Here is a 7,564-nt window from a genome sequence, read left to right as displayed (position 1 = left end):
GGTGGGGAAGGGATGGAGACCCCAGGCTGCCCTAAGAGCCCCTCAATGTGGTTACCCACCCCAGGTGTCCCAGCATTGCCGAGAGCTGGGCAGTGTGGTAGCTCAGTCCCAGATCTCCTCACCACTCCTGGGGTGAGCACCCATCTCCGAGAGAGGCCTGTGGGGGCTGGTTTTGGCAGGCACGGGTATCAGGGCGATGGGAAAGCTCTGGGTGCCGGGCTGTGCCAAGCAAAGTGTCAGACACACAATTAATTACTGCAGCCCCAGAGCCACAAACACTAAATATGCTGTCGCCGTAGTGCGTGGATAATAGCAGCCCTTTGCAAAGTGTTTCTTTCTCCCCTTTCTCCTCTGTGTGCAAGAGACAGCGACTGCAGAGAGCAACTCTCCACTGCTTGATTAAGTCAGCATGAAGACAAAATGTGCCTGAACAGCTCAGGCTTAAGGAGGGATTTGAGTGTGTGTAAGGTACAAATTAGAAAATGGATGTGATTTAATCACAACAAATCTAAACAGCCCTGCTGCAGAAACCTTGCCATCAAAGAGGGCTTTCTCTTAAATGTGGACACAGTGAGAGTACAGTCCTGACAAAGGAACAATGTGTTTGGGGATGAGTTATTAAAGCAGGAACAGAGAGAAGACTGGGGAAAGCCTGATGTATACCAGATAAGTTATCAGTTACAGAAAGAACGGCTTCCTTCCGTAATAATTATTTGCAAATCAGTCCTCAGTTCTGGATACTGTGGTGTCTGGACACCACAGCAAAGACAGAGCAGCTTCTGTCAGGCTTGGGATGCTGCACAGACAGGAAACCAGGCACAGGCCCTGCCTGGGAGAAGGTAAACTGCTTATTTGGAGGAGCCCAAGTGAATGCAGCAGACAAAGAGGAGCGGGGAGAAGTGATGGCAAGCCCAGGCCTTCCTGCAGGTGTGCACAGTGGGTCGGGCGTGAGTCCCAGGCTGTAAAATACTGCACACTGGAGCGTTACTAATCCCAGCTCTGGGGACCGTGCCCCTGCTGGCTGGGGGGGCATTGCCACCGCAACCACGGCAGCTCAGGCTGCGCTGGGGAAGGGCTGCCCTGAGAAGACAAAGCACAAGACAGAAGAATGCTAATGCACGGGGCGCTGAGGTGCCTTGGTAACAGCAGCAGTGCATTGCGGCGGCGGCACGTTGGTGCTGAGCCCGGTTCTTGTGGGGAGCCAGGAGCCCCGAAGAGGGGAGGCTCCAGCAAAGCACAGCTGCATTCGTGGGAACTCTCAGAAGTCTCCGCTGGCCACTTCCCCCAGCCCTTATCAGCGCACCCGTTAATCTTTGGCATCACAACAGGAGTTGGCACCTCCAGTTCCAGGTGCAAGGTGCGTGTCTTTGACCTTGCCATTTCCTCCATAAACACCCTGCGAGCTGCAGGAGCAGCAACGGCCCTTCATGGGCACCTTCTGGGTGAGCTTGGCCCCTGTGGTGCCAGCAACACCCGGCCAGAAGGGCACTGGTGGGTGACGGCGGGTCCTGGGGCAAGAGAAGGACTCCATGGCGGGTGGACTGTTGTCCTTGCAGGGAAACTCCAAGAGTGCTGATGTAAATTTGGTCCCCGTTGCGTAAAGTACAGCCAGGTTCAAACTTCGATCCAACGTATTCAGATTTCCCTTTTCTTTGCTTGTCTGGTGCATCTCCAGTTTAGTGCCTGTGACCAGTTTCTTAGTCCTGGAGATGAATTTGCCACTCTGCCTGTGCAGGGCCCTTCCTGGCCACAAACCAAAGCAAATAGTGCCAGTAGAGTTTGTCCTTCCAGAGATGATTGAGACAACACAAGTAACAGGCAGTTAAAGGAGGAGCTTGGCCATGGGAGAAGAGGAACAGTAGCACGAGACCCATAATCAGGAGGCAGGTGTCTGTCCTGAGAAGCAGGAGGGCTCAGGTGACCTGGGGAATATTGATGGGTTGAGACATGCCGTAGAATCATAGAATGGTTTGGGCAGGAAGGGACTTAAAGATCATCCAGGTACAGCCCCCCTGCCATGGGATATGTGGCAGAGATCACAGCTCACTGACACTGATGGAAATCGTCTTCAAGAGTTTGTGGGCACCACCAGGCTGACATGCAGGTGCAACCGGAGGGTGAGACACATCAGCTTTTCATCTTTTTATCTGCCATTTCCATCCATGCATGAGGATTGCCTAAACCTATTATTTTGAAGGCATTTTCCATGCTGCAGCTATCTTCCTTGACCTCTAAAAGATCTGGCTGATCCTGATCTCAAGATGAAAGATTGCCACCTCACGGGCTGTGAACACCCGTCTGTGAGATTAGGCCCTGAATTATTAATACAATCAATGACTACCTCTTTTCATCCTGGAAGAGGCACAAAGGAAAGCTTCGGGGGCCCTGAAAGGGAGGGAGGATTCTCGAGCAAGGGGGAAGAAGTCACCAGTGGAAACTGGTTTTCTTTGGGTGGAAACGCCTCCTGTGTCTGTTTTATTTTGGAGACAGGAACAATGGCACCATTCAGGAGGTGACAACCCAGCTGTGTTGGTAGGGCTGATGGTGGCACTGGGAAAGCTCCTGTGGGGACTGTGTCCCCCAAGGGAGGCCATCCTTCCTTCCAGCCCCTTTCCTGCATTCAGCTCGTCATGGGCTGCACTAAAATGGGGGCTCAGAGAGCCTGAACTGCAGAGCTAAAGTGTGTGGAGCCACCGAGGAGAGGAGGAGCTGGGGAGCAGGGGGATGTGTTCATCCTTCTAGTGCCACAAAACAACCAACACCTACACCCAGAGGGGAGACCTGGCCTGCAGGCAGGTGACAGAGCCTCTGTTTTGTGGGGTGTGTAGTGGGGTTCCTTCACCATGGGACACCAGACTGGAGTGAGGGATGGACTGCAAGGCCATGCTTTTGCTGCCTGGAGCACAGTAACCTTTCCTTTCCCATCTTCCCTGTGGAAGCTTCAGTGTGGAGGTGTTGTGACTGCTGGGTCTCTGTCCTGATCTTTACACTTTTCCTTGGCTTGAGCTTCACCAACCTATTTGGGACATTTTGGTGATACTGGTTCCTTTCTCCTTTCCCTGTTGCATTTGGGAGGAAGGTACCATAGCTCCATCCTCATCAAGGACCAGAGAAAACTCCCCAGTTCTGAGCCCCACACAGAAAATTAAGCTAGTTGGAAACCAAAAATAAAATACTATCTTTGCTCCATTTATCAAGAGGTTTAAAAAAAATTATTGTGCTAATGAAGCTATTCTTTCTGGGTAGATAATGTAAAGCATTGCTTCAGTGCTGGCCAAAATGTCTGAGAAACATTTTTTCCCCTCCTTTTCATTAAACTTCATATTAACATTGCAAATAAGATAAGAAAAGAAGTGTTCAGTTACAATTATGTAGTGCTTTGTGATCACAAACAGATTCTGTAATCCCTACTCAGGGGGTTTCAGAGCTGAATTTAGCTTATTTCAGAGTACAAAGTTGAGCTCAGCCAAGACTGCTCTCCTACTCTGTATGATCCTCATCTGTGCTCTGGTCACACAAGGGACCCGTGGCACGCCAGGCTGCACAGCCAACATCTCACAGATGCCTCAGCTGCCCTGGCTGGGGACCAGACCTCCTTTTTGCCTATGCAGCTATTTATTAATTTTCTTCTGTCTATTAGTTTTAAACTGATGCTTGCTTCAAGCATCAAAACCTGGTACTGGTTCAGCTGCAGCTGCTGATGGGCTCATTCCCAGAGATGTGAAGCTCTTCACTGTGGCTGAAAGTGAGCATTTATGGGCTCTGATCTGGTCAGTGTTGTCCTCTCCTAAGTAGGGCCATGGCCCATGGGCAAAGGCAGGATCCTGAGCAGGTGGAAATATTCCTCCTCTCTCACCAGTGCTTCTAAACTGTCTGACCTTAAAGTATTTGCAGCAGGCATGGGAGTAGTCCCTTGGGCTCAGCATGGCCATCCTGTGTTTAAATTTAGGCATGAGTTGAAATACCTGACTGAGAGCCTTGGAGTGACACTTACAGTAGAGCAACCCGTGGCACTTAATGGACTTTACAGAGCAACACAATCCACAGGGAATGTGAAATTCAGTGCCAGGCAGTGCATGGATAAAGCTACAGAGACAGAGAGATGGACAGGAGTCAAGTGCATTGGACTTCTGGAGAGCAGCCCCAGCTGCTCATGGCTTCTGCTGTCATTCCTTGACTTTATGTCACAAGATGGAAAAAGCAGAGGATGGAAGGTCAGTGACAAGTGGATGCCTTCGCCACAAAAATAGTCCTTTGCTGTGCTATAGAGATCTACCTCCATTTCCAGGCAGCTGCTAGAGAAACATTTTTACATCATTATGTCTCCTAGAGTGATCCACAAAGAGTAGCTTGGGGAGGCATTAGGGTTTTATGTGAGTTTAGGTTGCAGTTTGCAAAAGTGCTTTGTTCCTAAAATGCTGATTAGGTCTGCTGCAGACACTGGTATGTTAGAGGCAGGTCTGGCTAGAAGGTGAGTAAAAAGTCACCTGCCAAGCAGTTTGGAGAGCTTAGGCCTCCCCAGATAATTCAGTTCCATCAGGTGACTCGTGAAGGACACCACCAGAAGAGTCTCCAGTTCAGAAGGCTGCATCTGGCGAGTGAGTGCTGAGGTAAAATTAAATTGAAAAGTTCAGCTAAGGATTTTGAGGTTGTTCTGTAGAGATGGTGTTTACTTCAATATCAATCCCTAGAAATAAAGACTAAGGAAGGTCTGAACTCCAAAAAGCAAAGGAGCAAAACGTGGATGGTCTCAATACCAGCAAACAGCGTGAAGAAGCATTAAATAATTAACGCAAATATCTGAAAGCCCCTTAGACCTTTCTCCCCGTTTCAGGCTATGCGTTGAGAGAGATTAGCCAAGCATCCCAAACCCTTGTGCCCCGTGCAGGGCCAGTGTCCCCCCTGACCGGGAGCAGCCCACCCTCCCCTGGCAGCCTGCTCCAGTGCCTCCTCACCGGGGGAATACAAATTGGGCAGCACTGAAGCATATGGAGGGGAAGAATGCTCAGCTGTGAATTTCGGGCATGGGTATTATACAAACCCAGCCACCAGCACGTCACCTTTTCAAAGGCTTCAAATCCTCTACAAATTGCTTCTGAATGACAATGGGAATTTCTCGCCCTTCACAAAGCCTCCCGTATTAGCATCTTTATTGGAATAAACTGGCTAATTTCTGCAGTCGAAGGGCTGGTCTGCAGAATCCGTGATTCTAATTAGATGGATATTCATCAGCACCCTGATGCTTGCGGGGTGTCTGGTCCAGCGAGGGGCTGCCAGCTGCCCAAGTGTGGATCGGACAAAGGGAAAGGGGAGCGTTCAGTCCCTGGGGCCAGCAGCAAAGCAGGACATTGCAGGGACGGAGGGGTCCTTGTAATCCTCAATTTGTTCTTTGTGCCATTTGTTAATTCCCAGGCATAGGGTGGGGAGCCTGTACTTGCAGGAATAATGATAAATCTTCCCTATCTGTCAGGTCACTGTATGGCAAATAAACCTACAGCTAAACCAGGCTGGCTGACTGTGGCCTGACTGAAACACTTCAGGAGTCAAAGGAGATTCAGTCTGTCTGTCTGTGCATCCTGAAAAACTGTGTAACAGCTTGTCATTAAAATCAGCATTCGTCTTAGAGAATGGTTGTGGGCTTTCTCCAAACCAAGGGCTGATGCCTCGCAGTTGACAGTGGTGCACAGATCAAATTTCCTCTTTGTTGCTACCAATAGATTCCATAAAGAGAAAGGAAAAAGAGAAGAGATAAGCAAAAATCCATAAATATAAATACTCCAAAAGTAAACCTTGATGATTTTGCAGGGAAGCAGAGCTTATTTCTCACTATGCATTGAAAATGTGAAGACTTGGCTTTTCCTAGACATGTGCTCCCTGAAGCATTAATTCATTGGGCATTCACAGGGCAGTGCTGGCCTGGGTCATAACCAGGATGGCTCAGGACTGTCCCAGGACTGTCCCCACAAAAAATATCCTGATCTATAACCCAGGTACCAGCCATGCTGTAGTAGCTTCAGTGTTATCAAGAGGGAGAATGAGTGATGTGCCTTCCTGCCTGTAGCAGGGATCTTTAATCTCTGATCTGTTTGGCCAGAAGTGGCTCAGATCAGTTGCATTCTGTGGCTCTCAATGTCAGCAGGGCAATATTTTCCCTTTGTTTTTATGTTAAACTCTTTGATTTAACCCATGGAGCATGACTGTTCAGGAGCATTGAAGTCTCCACGGTGTCATTTGTGGGGGACAGGTCCTTCAGATTTTATTCTCTTACAAGGTCAGGCTTGGAGGAATGCTGAAAATGTCTCATCTCTGTGCTGAATAAACACAGCCTGAGGGCAAAGCAGGGCTAGTTTTGACACTGTCTGTCTAATTGTCAGGACAGTGAAGCCCCCCAGATGTGCAGCATCAGAGGCAAAGCTGGTGGCTCCAGAGTCCTCGTAACTGCTGTGCCTCTCCCAGTGTGCTGTGGACCAGGCAAAGCAGCAACCCCATGCCAGGCTGCTGTCCCCATGTCCCCGTCTGTGCCCATGGTGTATCCTGAGAGGAGCTCACTGCCCTTCACGCAGAGCACCAACCACCCGGTGTGCAAACCCATCCCTTTCTCTGCCTCCCACCTCTCCGAGGGTTAATGGAAACAGGAGATGGGCTGCCGAAATGCCAGTAAACAAGGCTCAGCTGCTGAGGGGGAGAAGGTCAAAGGACAAAAATGAGAACAAGTCCGTGCGCAGCCCGGCGGCTGCTGCTGCCACCTGCCCCGGCCCCAGGATGGAAATTGCTGCTTGACTCTCCCTTCCTCCTGTTGAAGGTGTCACCCTTCATCCAACCTCTGTTTGTATTTCAGTGGATTTGCCAGAGGCTTTCTTCTCCCCCAGACCTGTGGCTGGGGATCTCATGGATGCAAATTGTCTCATTCTGGGTTTTTCTGAGATGGAGACATGGGGGTTCCTGCTGAGGAGGGGATTTCACCCAAAACATGCAGAGCAGTGAGGTTTGCTTCACCCAGAAACTGCCAGGCCACTCCCTGCCTGATGCAACACCTTACACAGGCACATTGCAGGGCCTGAACCATGGTGCTGCCTGCTTTGTGGTCACGGGTGAACCTTGCTGCAGACTGATTTATGCAGGAAAAAACTATATTTGAGAATATTTTCCCCAGGCACTGATAGGCAGCCACTGCTGGGGTGGGATGTGGGAGCCTTGATATAAGCTTTCCTATCCCTTGCCAGTGCTCCTATCCCAAGTATCAGCCATCTTTCAGCAGTGCTCTGGCGATGGGATTAATGTGCATTAGGAGGTTTTGTTCTCATCTCTCCCTGGGAGGATCAGATGCAGTGAAATATCTCATTTTGCTGGTTGCTTTTTGAAAAATGTGTGGTATGTGTTAATGTTAGAAAGGCAAGGTCAAAGGAACAGGACCGCAAGACACAGGGCTGGAAAAACCCTTTTAGGGCAAGGATTTTGGTCACTGTTTTAGAAGCAGTGCAGTTGTTTACCCCCAGCACATGTGCTGCAAGGCTGTTCCTGGATCCCAACTGTTTTCTGTGAAGAAATGTGGAAGAAAAGCTGC

The sequence above is a fragment of the Sylvia atricapilla genome, chromosome 13, assembly GCF_009819655.1.
Source record: "Sylvia atricapilla isolate bSylAtr1 chromosome 13, bSylAtr1.pri, whole genome shotgun sequence".
Lineage (NCBI taxonomy): Eukaryota > Metazoa > Chordata > Aves > Passeriformes > Sylviidae > Sylvia > Sylvia atricapilla.
Note: the sequence above shows the minus strand (reverse complement) of the source record.